A 13,935-nucleotide genomic window follows, 5' to 3' on the forward strand; every position below is an offset into this window, starting at 1 on the left:
GGGAATAATTAAGGAAAACTTCCCTGATAATGCTAGAGCTTTAGATATCCAGATCCAAGAAGGTTATTGAACTCCTAGAAGATTTATTGCAAACAGGACATCATCGAGGCACATAGTCATAAGTTTAGTGAGACCCAAACTGAAGGAGAAAATCCTACAAGCTCCAAAATGAAAGCATTGAGTAACTTACAATAGAAAACCCATCAGAATTTTCATCAGGAATTTTATAAGCCAGAAGGGACTAGAGTCTGATCTTTTAGTATTCTTAAACAGAATAACTGTCAGTCAAGAATTTTTTGTATTCTATAAAACTAAGTTTCATAAATGAAGGATTTCATAAATAAAATTTTTCCCAGACAAGCAAATATTAAGTGAATTTGTCACCACTAGACCTGTCCTAGAAGAAATGATCAAAAATATTCTCAACACCAGAAATACCAATCAATATTCATCTGTGTAAAAATATTCAAAAGTGAAAAGTCAAAGCTCTTATAAAACAGTAGCACAAAAGAGAACACAAAGCAACTAGGTCACAATCAACATGATGACTGGAACTGTATCTCACTAATCAACATTAACATTGAATGTAAATGAAATAAAATGCACTACTTAAATGATATAGATTGAGAGAATGGATTAAAAAAGAAATACAATCTGAATATCTGCTGTCTTTAATAAACTCATTTGACTCATAAAGAGTCTTATAGATTCTAAGTAAAGAGGTGGAAAAATCATCTCACACAAATGTAAATGAAATACAAGCAAGAGTATCTATTTTTATATCAGATAAAGTAGACTTTAACTCAATAATAATAAAAAGACAAACATGGTCATTATATAATGATAAAGGGATAAATTCAACATTTGCAAAATTTGAGTATCATATTTCTGCTTATTGTCAGAAAGGCTTCATCTAGAATGCGCTAGATGTACAATAATACCAATCTTAATATATATCCATTCTAACAGATGTTCCTCCATTTAATTGCATGGATATATCAATGTAAACACTTTAGTTAGTTTTTGTATTACATTGTTTGCTATTACTAGCACAAAATGTGTGTCTTTCATGTGGAATCTGATATTAGAAAGCCTTTTAAATCTTGGACAATATAAAGTGTAAAGCACCCTCCAAATTTTTAAAATTTAAAATTAAATACAGCTAAATTAGAATTATAATAACAAAGGTGAAAAATATAATGTCAATAATTATGATTAAAATATGATGTTCACTAATCTGAATAAAAAAGCAGAGGCTCAGAGGAATGGTAGAAAAGGGAATGAGCTATTAGTATTAAAACAGAGTCCACAAACCTGATGCAATAGAGAATCAACCTATTATGTTAGGCATATTTTTTATTTCCAAATTGTGGAATTTAGAATATATATCCTTAATGAAATATTTTTGCATAAATTGATAATATGATTTTCCAAATATAAACACATTCAATTTTGTAACAATGCCTATTCTTATAAAAATCTCTACAGAAGTTCACCCTGCTTTGACAACCTTCAAAAAATCCATATCCTGAGAGCTGTTCCAGCAATGAAGAAGCCTTTCAGCATGAAGCTGTTATCTCAGCTCTCGCTGCTGATAGCTCTGCTAGCAATGAAAAACTACTGCTGGGAAAAAACATGTAGTGGTCTTGAAGCTTAAATCCCACTATCAAATAGAAGGCAATTTTGTGAAAATGCACTAGGAGAAAAGATTCTAGGTAGTGGGTGGGAAATGTCTTACACTGATATAACTACCTTTTACAGAAAGAACACAGAAAGCTGCAGTATATAGTCTGGTTTGTTCTCCATCTCTGGATCAAAAATCCTAGCTATCTACATTGAATTATACCTTAAATAGCTGGACATTATTAACATTTGATTATTCTAACAATAAATATTTTTTGGTACTTCTATTGAGATCCACCCACAAACTGAAGGACTCCTTGCTGATTAATGGCACATATTCTCATTAAGAGTTCTAAAGGAAGAAATTGAAAAGAATGTCAAATGACTCATCATCATATTATCAGCCAGCTGTCTGTCACTTATGTTCAGGAATACTATTTTTATCTCCTAACATTTGAAACTTTTAAAAGACATCTGAATTTTTGTTCCCAAGTGAGTAAAAGCATCTAAAAAATGACTTGTCATGTGTTATTATCTATTCATTCTCTATGGCCATTTTAATAAACCCATAAATATTTATTGAGCACATATTATTAGTCTAGTTCTGAACTAGAAACTATCAGACATTCACAAGTAACATAATACTGACTCACTGGTTTAAATACCTTAAACCTCACAGTACAGACAGAATGGGTTCACCAAACAATACAGGGTAATGGATAACTGCTAAGCATCAGAATGCTTAACATAAATACATATAAGAATATAGAGAAAAAGCAATAAAGTTTGGAATGGTCAATGGCAGAGCAAAATATGAGTGTGGAGTTGAAAAATGGATATAATTTAAATAAAAATGTCATGGGTAGATATTTTAAGTTGGGAAAACATAAGAGGTGAGCAGATTAGCATAGATTCAGATAATAATGAACTGCTTATTGGATGAATAGTACGTTCAAGTTCCAAGGTACAATGAAAAGAAGAGGCATTGACCCTATGTTTTGACAGCATACTGGAAAAAATGTTCTAACATAATAAAGGTATTATTGTTCAGTAAGTAAAATGGACTACAAAACACACATCACAGGAAATTAGCACAGAGTAAAAAAGAAAAGGAAATCTTCCAGTAGTATATGACAAAAGATGTAAGTTTTATGGGATGACTACATATATCCTCAGAAAATCCTTGGTGTTACTTCAAAGCAGTAAACACAATAGCAAAGTTAGGATGACAAATCTGAGTATGAGATATGAATAGTATAGATAAAGCAAGACTGGATCTCAGAGCATTAAGGGTGTTGGGGTAACAGAGTACACAGTCAAGAAGAGCTAGTGACCAAGTGATAAAGTTATTTGTTATAATTCTAAAGTATTTAAATTTTATTTTCAATGCACATGAGAGTCCTAAAGGATTTTTATGAGAGGAATATTTTCATTTTGAAGATAAATAACTCCTTTTTTGCTTCCCTATTTTGAGGATTTTTTTCTCTTACCCTTTTAATGGATATTCTCAGAGATATAAATGTTAAATGGCAATTGTAAAATTATTCTTTGATTATGACTAAGGACCCTGTTAATACAAAGTGAGTAGGAAAGAGGGATTTTAACCTTTTCTTTGGAAAGGTAACAACCAATTAGAGGAAATAAACGACATGAAGAAAGCACTAATGAATGTTTGAGGTGAGATAGGATAAAGATGAGGTATTGTCCTGTAACTTGTGAAATAAAAGTGCAAAGAATGAGATAAAAAGAAAATGAAGACAAACATTTATCATTGTCATTTCCTCACAGATTTTATAGTTCCTGCCCAATTCAGAAGTTCACTATTAAATAAGTATATTAGCAACTTTACTCGTACAATTTTTTTCTTACCCTGTGTACACACTTTCTTTAAAAACCCATTTAGTAAGCATATCTAAATCCACATTGTATTTTTCTAGAAAAAATTTCTAGAATTATTCTAGAAAACAATTAGTACTTTACTGGATGCATGTGCTAAAGTTTCCATGTTGACACTTTTTACTCTAAAACTTTTAGTTTTACTATCATTTTAGTTATTTCCATGAAAATACTTTTTATCTGTTTTTCAACAGGTTTAACATTGATATTTCAGCCCATAATTTCCCTGCCATTCTGAAATATATAAAAAGGAAGCTGAGGAAAAGGGTGATGCATGCAGTATGAAAATCACTGCAACTAGGCACCCACTTACTCCTTATAATAATTTCTAGAAACTCAAAGCTGGTGAAAAATATAGGGCACATTTCCATATTGCTTCAGGGGAATAAAACAATTTGGCAAAAGAATACACTGATGCAAATGATATATAAATTTACACTGGTTTTTCACACATTTTCTACTTAATATCAGAGATAAGAAATTAAATAGTGGGAGTGTTTCAGAGATTTCATGTCAAGATAGCTACAGAGGGAAAAGCAAAACACAAGGTTTGGGTTTAGTGTATATATGCGCTCCCTGTATGATCCAGACTGCCAACATTGAGCCAGATGGGCTACTCAGCTGGGTAAAACACATATGTGTTTTGCTATGATATCTTTACAATTAAACATACCACTATATCACATCCAATTGCTTGTCATTTCTTTCTTCTCATCAGGAAAAAAATGGAATATTATTCTCTGTCTTTACTTATAAAGAATATTATAATTCTTTAAAAAATAAAAGAGCTGAATGAAAAGCTAGGTATCTCCATATATAGATACATATTTTAAAATAATACCTGATTAAAATATTTCAGGATTACAATATAGTTACCTCTACATTATTGTTAATTTAAACAGAAAAGCACTAGTTATTCACAACTGGTAAGAAAAAAATATATCTTGATAAATATATTTTTCAAATATTGAATACCAATTTCTATTTTAAATGGCTAAGAAAACAAAATTTTTGTACTGTTGAATAATTAAGGCAGTATTTTAGAGAACATATTTTAGTTAAGAAAATCAATTCATGTAAAAACTTGCCACAAAATAGGAAATGTATCTATAATACATCATAAAATAAGTTAAAATTTTAAATATATCATAGACTTAGCATGTATAATTCTCATATATTAAAAATGATACATAAATATTTTATTCTTTGTTCTGTAGAAACCAGATAATTCATATTGAGCAAAAAACATTTTTCATTTGAGAGTAAACATCTCCCTCTTCTGGAATTTTTCTTAAATTCAGAAATGCAAAGATTTTATTGAAAAGGCTAAACAATTTCAGATCACCATCTAGACTTTGAAAATTTATCAATAAATATTACATAAAGTTCATCATAGCTTTGAAATTCTATTCAATATAAATTATATCAATTTAATATTTTTGCCCATTACTATAATTATCTTCTGTGTTTTAATCTTAGAATATTTGAAATGAACAATCAAAATGTTTTACTAATAATTAGGAGTACATATTGACAAGTAATATATATTTTTTATATCTAGTATTGTGTGCATACTTTACATTTTGTCCACCTTCATGGTTTTTATCATGATTTTACTAAAGTTATATCTATTCAGATAGAGGTTATCCATTACATCACAATAAAAACAAATATCGAAGTAACTTTTAAAGTAATCTCAAAACAAAATGCTCAGACTACTAAAACTTCTTTCATTTCCTTACCCAAAATTTTAAGAACTCTAAAAAACAGCATGTATGAAAAAGTACCTTTCAGACATACCTTTTTCTTAATATTTTTGAAATTTTTGTTTACTTAACCAAAAACTACATCTGTTAAAAATAATGAATAAGGCATTTAAAATAAAAATCTACAAACTCATCCTCAGAAGCCTTAACAAACTTATTTCTGATATACATACATAGATACACATATATAAATTTACTAGCAATTTAGATAGATTTATGTTTTAATAAAATCTCCAATTAAGTTTAAAAATTTTAAAAATCACTTAGAAACAACTTTGGTTACTCTCATAGCTTCCACATTATGACATGAAGCAAAATCATAGATTTTGTGAAAAGATACACATGTATCTTAATCTATAAAAACGCTGGCACATGAAACTGAAAATAAAGGTTATTCAAAGTGATATAATCATTCTAGTGTTAAACTTAAAAATACCTATTCTATTCATAAAATAGAAGTGAAATGAGACATATCTGATTGTGTTGTTGGGAAGTTTGCTTTGGAAACTTGTAAATAAATTATTTGTAGTAATTTTTAATATTCCTTTTTCTGTTACTTGAAAGAGATAATAATTTTCTTCAGCAAAAGAAAAATAAACAAACTAATAAACAACAGATTAGCCATCACATATTACAATCAAGTGTAATTCTACAACAATACCAGGAGTAATCACACATAGTACCTTAGATTGGTTGTGCTGTGAAGTTCTCACTCTGAAGCTATTAAGCTTAGCTACCATTGAGACAATTTTATCACTAGACATAGCTATTTGGTGTCTCTTTTTCCTGTTTTCTCAGAGTTTCTGTCACTAGTCCAACAAATAGGAATCAGATAGCTCTAGCCGTAGTTGAAGCAAGAGGGTAACTATGTTCTACTAGAAATGTTTATCTGTCTTTTGATTCAAGCTTCTCAATTAATTCCTGAAGAGGTTTCAACTCACTCCTATCAATCAGATTCAACTCCTGAAAGAAGGAAATAAAATACTTAGAGCAACTGTTGAGGTATGCCTCCTCTTGCTTTAGCATCCCAGAATCAAAGTGCTGATGATAATTATGGATATAAACTGTGAACAGACGCTTCAGCATTATCATTGTTATAGACAAAGATTTGAGGACACCAAACTTTAAAGCAAAATGAGTGTCGTCATCGAGCCTATTCACAACCAAAATCATCAAAATAGAGCACGTGTTTTGGAAGAGAATATTTGATTGGCTTTTTAATATTGAAATCCTCTGCCAAATAATATTTGTATTTTGGATATGTGGAGATGATTGGACAGCTTACTTCTGGAAAGAATTCTTTAATATTTTGGTTGAGGAAATCCACAGTGTTACATGTGATACATTCATTGAAGTCCTTTCCCTTTGGCAATAGAACAGTTTGTCTTAGATTCTCACTTCCTACTATTGTCTTGACATTTTTTAAGAGTTCATGGTGATGAAACACTTCAGGCATAGTCTTCTTTTAAAAGAGTGGCTGTTGAAAAGGAAGCACATCTTTCCTCAGAAGAGACGAGAGGAGCAGACAGTTCTTAGAGAACAAAGGAAACCCACGTAGCCACTCATCTGAGCTGGGGTGGAACTAGTGCAGGCTGCTGTGGCAGCCTCCCACCCCCTTCAGCTCCAAATGTGGAACCAGCCACATTCTGCAAACTTAACTCTAGCTTTAATATGAAATAGCTCATACATAAGAAATATATATAGTATGATGAAAAGAGAACAGGACAAATTTCTACATACTCATGACTCAAGTTAGACTATAAAACATTAACCATATTGAATCTCTGTGTGTTCCTCATTCTAATTAGTTCTCTCTCTCTAATTTTCTCGGGAAACCATATACTCTATGTTGATTTTCAAAATTATTTTACTTATTTTTTATAGTTTTACAATTCCATTCTTATGCATATATAAGAATTTGAAAGGACTAACATTTAATAAGAATATCTTTTGGAAACACCCTTATCAATATATGAAGCTAGAATCCATGCTCTGTCATTTTTGTATAGTTTTTCATCTAATTAATGTATAATGACATCATGTATTCCCTTCCCATTAATATGTATTTCAGTTTTATTTTAATTAATTTATTTCATTTTTTTCTATTATAAATAATGATGCCTTGCAAATGCTTTGACATATTTTGGTGCATGTGCAAAATTAAATCCAAGATTATTTTCTTAAAAAATTGTATCGATTTCTATCACAACCCATAACGGATTAAGATATCTACTGGTTCAATATTAATGCTGACACTATAAATTATAAAATATTTTAATTTTTATACTCCAGATTTCACTTGAGGTTATGTTTCTTGATTGCTTCTCTACTTCACTAGTTCTCTTCTAAGACACTTTTTTCTTCTATAATTTTTTATTAAATCTTGACATGCATAAAATAAAATGTATAAATGGTTAAGAGTACAGCTTGATGAGATTTAACAAATACAGACATGTAACTAACAGAACATTTTGACTACAACATTATCAGCATTCCAAAAGTCCCCTTCATTTTTTTTCTAGTCTTACCATTACATACCCAAAAAACAACTTCATATGACTTAGTTTAGATTTGCCACCAATTCAGAGTTATAAAAATGGAATGCAAGGTTTTTGTATTGTTTCTTTTATTCCCAATAAAACATGTATATTTTCTCATGTATACTGTATTCATTTCTATTGGATTTGTAAATGAGTAGTGAAAGTATAGGATAATATAATATGATTATATCAATTTTACTAGACTCTGACAGCTTTTTTAAAGAGCTGTACCAAATTTTATACCTATTGCAATGTATATTTACCCATTGATAGATTAAAGGAGTGATCTCCTATAAGTAGTCCACTAAGAAAATTTAAAATTCTTTTTATAAATAATTATAAATGATGACTATATTTTATTAAATATACTATCTGTATTTATTGAAGTGATAAAATTTTCTCATTTTTATTTTATTGATGTGGTGAGTCACATTGGCTTTCCCCAAAATTATTCATTGAGAAAAAATCATTCTGTAAAAACTAGTAAAATGGACAACTATATAACCTTCATTCATACTTGCTAAAAGTGAGCATTTTGCCACATTAGTTCTGCTCTGTTTCTCTCTGCTTGTGTTAATACATTTTTTTGGCTGAAACACATTGAATATTTCATTCGTTGCCATGCTTTCATGTTTTTCATGATTCTGACATTTTTAAAGAGGGAGTCCACTCTTGAGTAAACATTGATTTCTTTTTTAGGTAAAAAGCTACCATTACCTAAAAGAGCAAAAGGCATTCTATAAAAAAGACATCTACACTAGAATGTTAATAGCCACTAATTCACAATTGCAAAGATTGTGGAAACAACCCAAATGCCCATCAATACATGAGTAGATTAATAAAATGTGTTTTATGTATATCATGGAGTTCTACTCAGCCACAAAAAAATAATGGTGGTCTAGCACCTCATGTATTATCCTGGATAGAACTGGAGCCAATTCTACTAATTGAAGTATCACAAGAATATAAAAACAAGCACCACATGTATTCACCAGATTGGTATTAACTGATCAACACTTAAGTGCACGTATAGTTATATCATTCATTGGGTGTTGGGCAGACAGGAGTCGTGAGGAAGAGATGGGTATATACACACTTAATGGGTGCAGTGTACACTGTCTGGGGGATGGCACGCTTGAAGCTCTGACTCCTGTGGGGCAAGGGCAATATATGTAACCTAAACATTTGTACCCCCGTAATATGCTGAAATAAAAAAAATAAAATTAAAAAAAGCTACCATTCGTTACTTGAAATAAACACATCTTAGTTGTGGTGCATTATCCTATACAAGTGCAGCAGTTCCCTTTTATCCACTGGCTATCTGTTCCAAAATCCACAGCGGATGCCTGAAACCACAGACAGTACAAAACTATGTGTATATATATATATATATATATATATATATATTTTTTTTTTTTTTTATCATAACTGAAATAGCACCTAAGTGGCTAAGGGATGATTCACATCTGGTGGGCTGAGCAGGATAGCCCAAGATTTTACCATCTTATTCCAAACGGTGCCTGACTTGAAACTTAAGGATAGTTTTTTCTGGAATATTTCATTTAATATTTTCAGAACACAGTTGCCCATGGAAAACTGAAACCATGTAAAGCAAAACCATGGATAAGGGGGGCTACTTTATTCCAGAATCAGCTACCAATAATCGGTTAGAATTATTTTATCTATATTCATAAAATTATCACCTGTAATTGTTCTTTCTTATACATCCTTGTCAAATTTTGTCAGATGGGATTTCTTTTAAGCTTATTTGACACTTTCATCTCACTGCTCTTAGAATTTTGTTTCCTTCATGTTAACTTTAGGTAATCTGATGGATATGTTCCTTGGTGAAGAGATTTTTGCAATGACTCTCCCAAGGGTTCCTTGAGCTTCTTTATCTAGATATCTAACTCTCTAATAAGACTAGGGGAGTTTTCCTCAATTGTTCCCTAAAATAATTTTTCCAAATATTTTGTTTTGTATTTTTCTCCCTTAGGAATACTTATAATTCTTAGGTTTGTATATTTTACATAGTCTGATATTTCTTGAACATTTTGTTCATTTGTTTTAATATTTTTTTTCTTTATTTTTATCTGACTGGATTAATTAAAAAGCCTTGTCTTCAAGCTCTAAATTTTTTTCTTCTATATAGCCTGGCCTATTGTTAAAATTTTCCACTGTATTTTATAATTCTCTGAATAAGACTTTAATTTTCAGGAGTTCTGTTATTTTATTAAAATATCTATCCAGTTAGTGGATTTTTTATTCATGTCCTGAAGCATTGTTTTGCTTACTTTGATTGGTTTTCAACTTTCTTTTGGATCTCATTGATGTTGCTTGTGGTCCATATTTTGAATTCTTTATCTCTTATTTCAAAAATTTCATTCTGATTGAAATCCATTGCTGGAGAGCTACTGTAATCATTTGGAGGTTGTGAAACAGCTTATTTTCTCCATGTTACCAGAGATCTTATTCTTCTCATTTGGAGAAACTGTCACTTCTTATTTTTAAATGTCCCTTTGTTTAAATTGGAGCACTCTTAAAAATTATTTTTGCCACTTGAGGGTGTGAGTATATTTTATGTGGTGTTTGGTTTTGGGGTTCAATTTTGGGTGTTTTCAGAGGGCTAAAGCACTCAAACCAATATTTAGATTGTTGTTTGACCAAAAACTGAGTACCATATCCTACCCAGGTTTATAGAGAAAATTAACTATTATTATAAATAATAAGCAAAATTTATAATTTAAAAACTTAAAAATATTTTTAGCAACCAGAATGAAGCACTAACACACATACTACCCAGTTATCTATATAAATTTTGTATATAATATTTACCTATTATATTAGATTAATACTCCTACTATGCTCTCTCTTATATTTAATAAATTGCTATCCACGAAATCACAATTAAGCTGGAAATATTATTCCAAAAGATTTTTAAACTCATTCCTCACTACCATCCTGTCATTTTCTGTTTAAATGCTTTTGTATTTATGTTTAAAATGTATAAAATTTACCATAATTCAGAACTTACATTATTATTAGTATAACTTTGAACGTTTGTTCACTTTGCTTGTGAAATATACTCATCAGTCCTCAATGATAAAAAAAAATTTCTTATATCCATAATACAAACTTGTTTTGCCCATGTTTTAAAAGCCTTGAGATTATCTATATGCTACACCTGACAATTCTTTAATAAGAAAAACCTTCCTGAAATGACCCACCTTTGTAATAAACTTCTTTGTTACCTCCTCTTTACTCTAATTCTTGATTCTTTGATCCTTTTCTCTCTTGTCATTTCTTGTTAACCACAGCATATCCAACATATGTAGAAAAATATTTAGCTATCTCTGTCTTTTAACAAGGATTTTAAAGAAAAAACTAACTTATTTATTTAACCACATTGGACAAAGCTCTTTTTTTATCAAACAAATAAGTTGCAATAATCAATTCATATTCATATCTGAGGATTAGCAATTAAGTAGCAGGCAATCATCAGATAGAGCAATAACTTTCTGAATGATGCTCAATTTAAAATGGAATAAAAAGAGAAGAAAGCTATTCAAGAATAGCTATTCAAGAACAGGGAACCCAGAAAAATGTCAACAAACACTTTCAAGTTTGATGTGAATTTCAAAGTTTAGGAAGAAGTTAGATAGCGGAAGCAAAAAAAAAAGAAAGGAGATGATTTCATGTATAATTTATCCACATCTTAAATGTTTTTTCACTCTACATCTGCTTAGTGACAGTAGGTGAATTCTAATTAATCACTTTCAGACTCAAGACACTTTTCAATATTTTTTCTTTCTTTTCATTCTTTTTATTCCTATTTATCATTTTATCATCTTTTGCCAGGTATCTATATAATTAGTTTTTTCTTAACTCTAATATTTTTTTGAATGAAGTTCTTATATTCCTTCTTAAACCTAAAAAGGGCTTAAAGCAATACAAGTGGATCTACCATTTGATTCAGTAATTCCATTACTGGGCATCTATCCAAAAGAACAAATGACACTCTATAAGTACACTTGTACTTGAATGTTTATAGCAGTGCAATTCACAATTGCAAAGGTATGGAAACAACCAAAGTGCCCATCAATATGTGAGTGGATTAATAAAATGTGGTATATGTATACTATGGAGTACTATACAGCTATAAGAAACAACGGTGATATAGCACCTCTTGTATTTTCCTGGATAGAGCTGGAACCCATTCTACTAAGTGAAGTCTCCCAAGAATGGAAAAATAAGCACCACATGTACTCACCAGCAAACTGGTTTCACTGATCAACACCTAAGTGGACATACAGGAATAACATTTATCGAGTGTTGGGCAAGTGGGAGAGGGGAGGAGGAGGTAGGTATATACATACATAATGAATGCAAGGTGCACAATCTGGGGATGGACGTGCTTGAAATTTTGACTAGAGGTGGGAGGGGGGTCAAGGGCAATGTACGTAACCTTAACATTTATACTGCCATAACATGCTGAAATAAAAAAAGAAAAAGAAATGATGGATTACTAAAAAAAAATAAAAATAAAAAAACCTAAATAAGGTATTGTCAATTTCATATCCCTATTATCTTTGCCCATTGATGTTGCTATAACAAAATACATGAAAATTTTGGGCAATTAATAGAGAACAGAAGTTTATTTTTCACAGTTATAGAGGCTTGGAAGTCCCAGATCAAGGTGCCAGTATATTCATTGTCTGATGAGCATTCAGTCCCTGTTTCCAAGCTGATGCCTTAAACACCAGGTCCTGAGAAGTGGAAGAATGCTACCTTTTCATATGACAAAAAGTGGAAGGGCAGAAGGAACAAACTCCCTTTATTAAGCCCCTTTATAACGATACCAAATCCCATTCATGAGAGAGCAACCTCATCCCCTAATCACCTCTTAAGTATCTCACCTCCTAATACTATCACATTAGCAATACCTGAACTTTAGAACACATATCCAAACCATAATAGTTACCTTTTAATGAAGTTCTTTTACCTTCTTTTCCTCATTCCTATTTTTAATATCTATTTGAGCTACATATTGAAAAATTTTATACTAAAGTCAAATAATTTATCTTATAATTCCATGTCATCACATCAGCATCCTGAATGTTGGATTAAGTTTTAATAACATATGCTTTTTTTGAGAAGCATAGAACTTAGTATTAATACTACATATCACTAGTTTGTTATCTTAAAAGTTTGGTCACATCATTAGAATGTAATAGTCTCACAGAGTATCTCACACTTAGTGGTCATTCACTGTATATGTGCTGAAAAATAATATTATTGATCCAGATAATGAAGATATGATACTAAATAATGAATAGATAAATATTACAATAGATACTGAAAATGTTTCAGTTAGTAGCTTTTTTATGGATTCATACTTTCTGAAACATTAGAGAAATTACTACAGATGCTCTTTGACTTACTATGGGATTACATTGAATAAACCATAATAAGTCTAATATATTATAAATAAAAATGCATTTAATACACTTAACCTACTTTACATCATAGCTTAGTCTAGTCTAGTAGAAGTATGCTCAGCACACTTACATTAGCCTACAGCTGGGCAAAATCATCTAACACAAACCCTACTTTATAATAAATTGAATGGGAAAATATTCCTAATTTTCCAAATTATTTTATATATTTTCTTAAAATAGTAATCAGAGGATATAAAAAATATGAGCAGATAAATAATCCGTAGAAACAGGTCAAGTGATTCTTTAAATCTATACACTATTAAATCTGGCAAATTAGAGGATGATTTAAAGTACAGTTTAAAATCCTGACTATAAAATCAACATAGATGACTGCACAAAACTCATAAAATTTTCAATAATATAATTGGAATATTTGCAAAGCATTATTTTAAAAATATTTACAATAAAATATAGCAAAAAGACAGTATGAAATATGTTTATTCTTGCATTACTAATAAAAGTTTTTAGCTGCAAATATTAAGATTAAATAATTTAATGCATTTAAAAACATTAATATTCTTATATCTTTTATCATAGCACATTTATATATCACCACAATTTAGTGAGTTTCTAGAGGAGAACTTATAGTCAAGATTCTCGAGACATTTTTAT

The sequence above is a fragment of the Microcebus murinus genome, chromosome 13, assembly GCF_040939455.1.
Source record: "Microcebus murinus isolate Inina chromosome 13, M.murinus_Inina_mat1.0, whole genome shotgun sequence".
NCBI lineage: Eukaryota > Metazoa > Chordata > Mammalia > Primates > Cheirogaleidae > Microcebus > Microcebus murinus.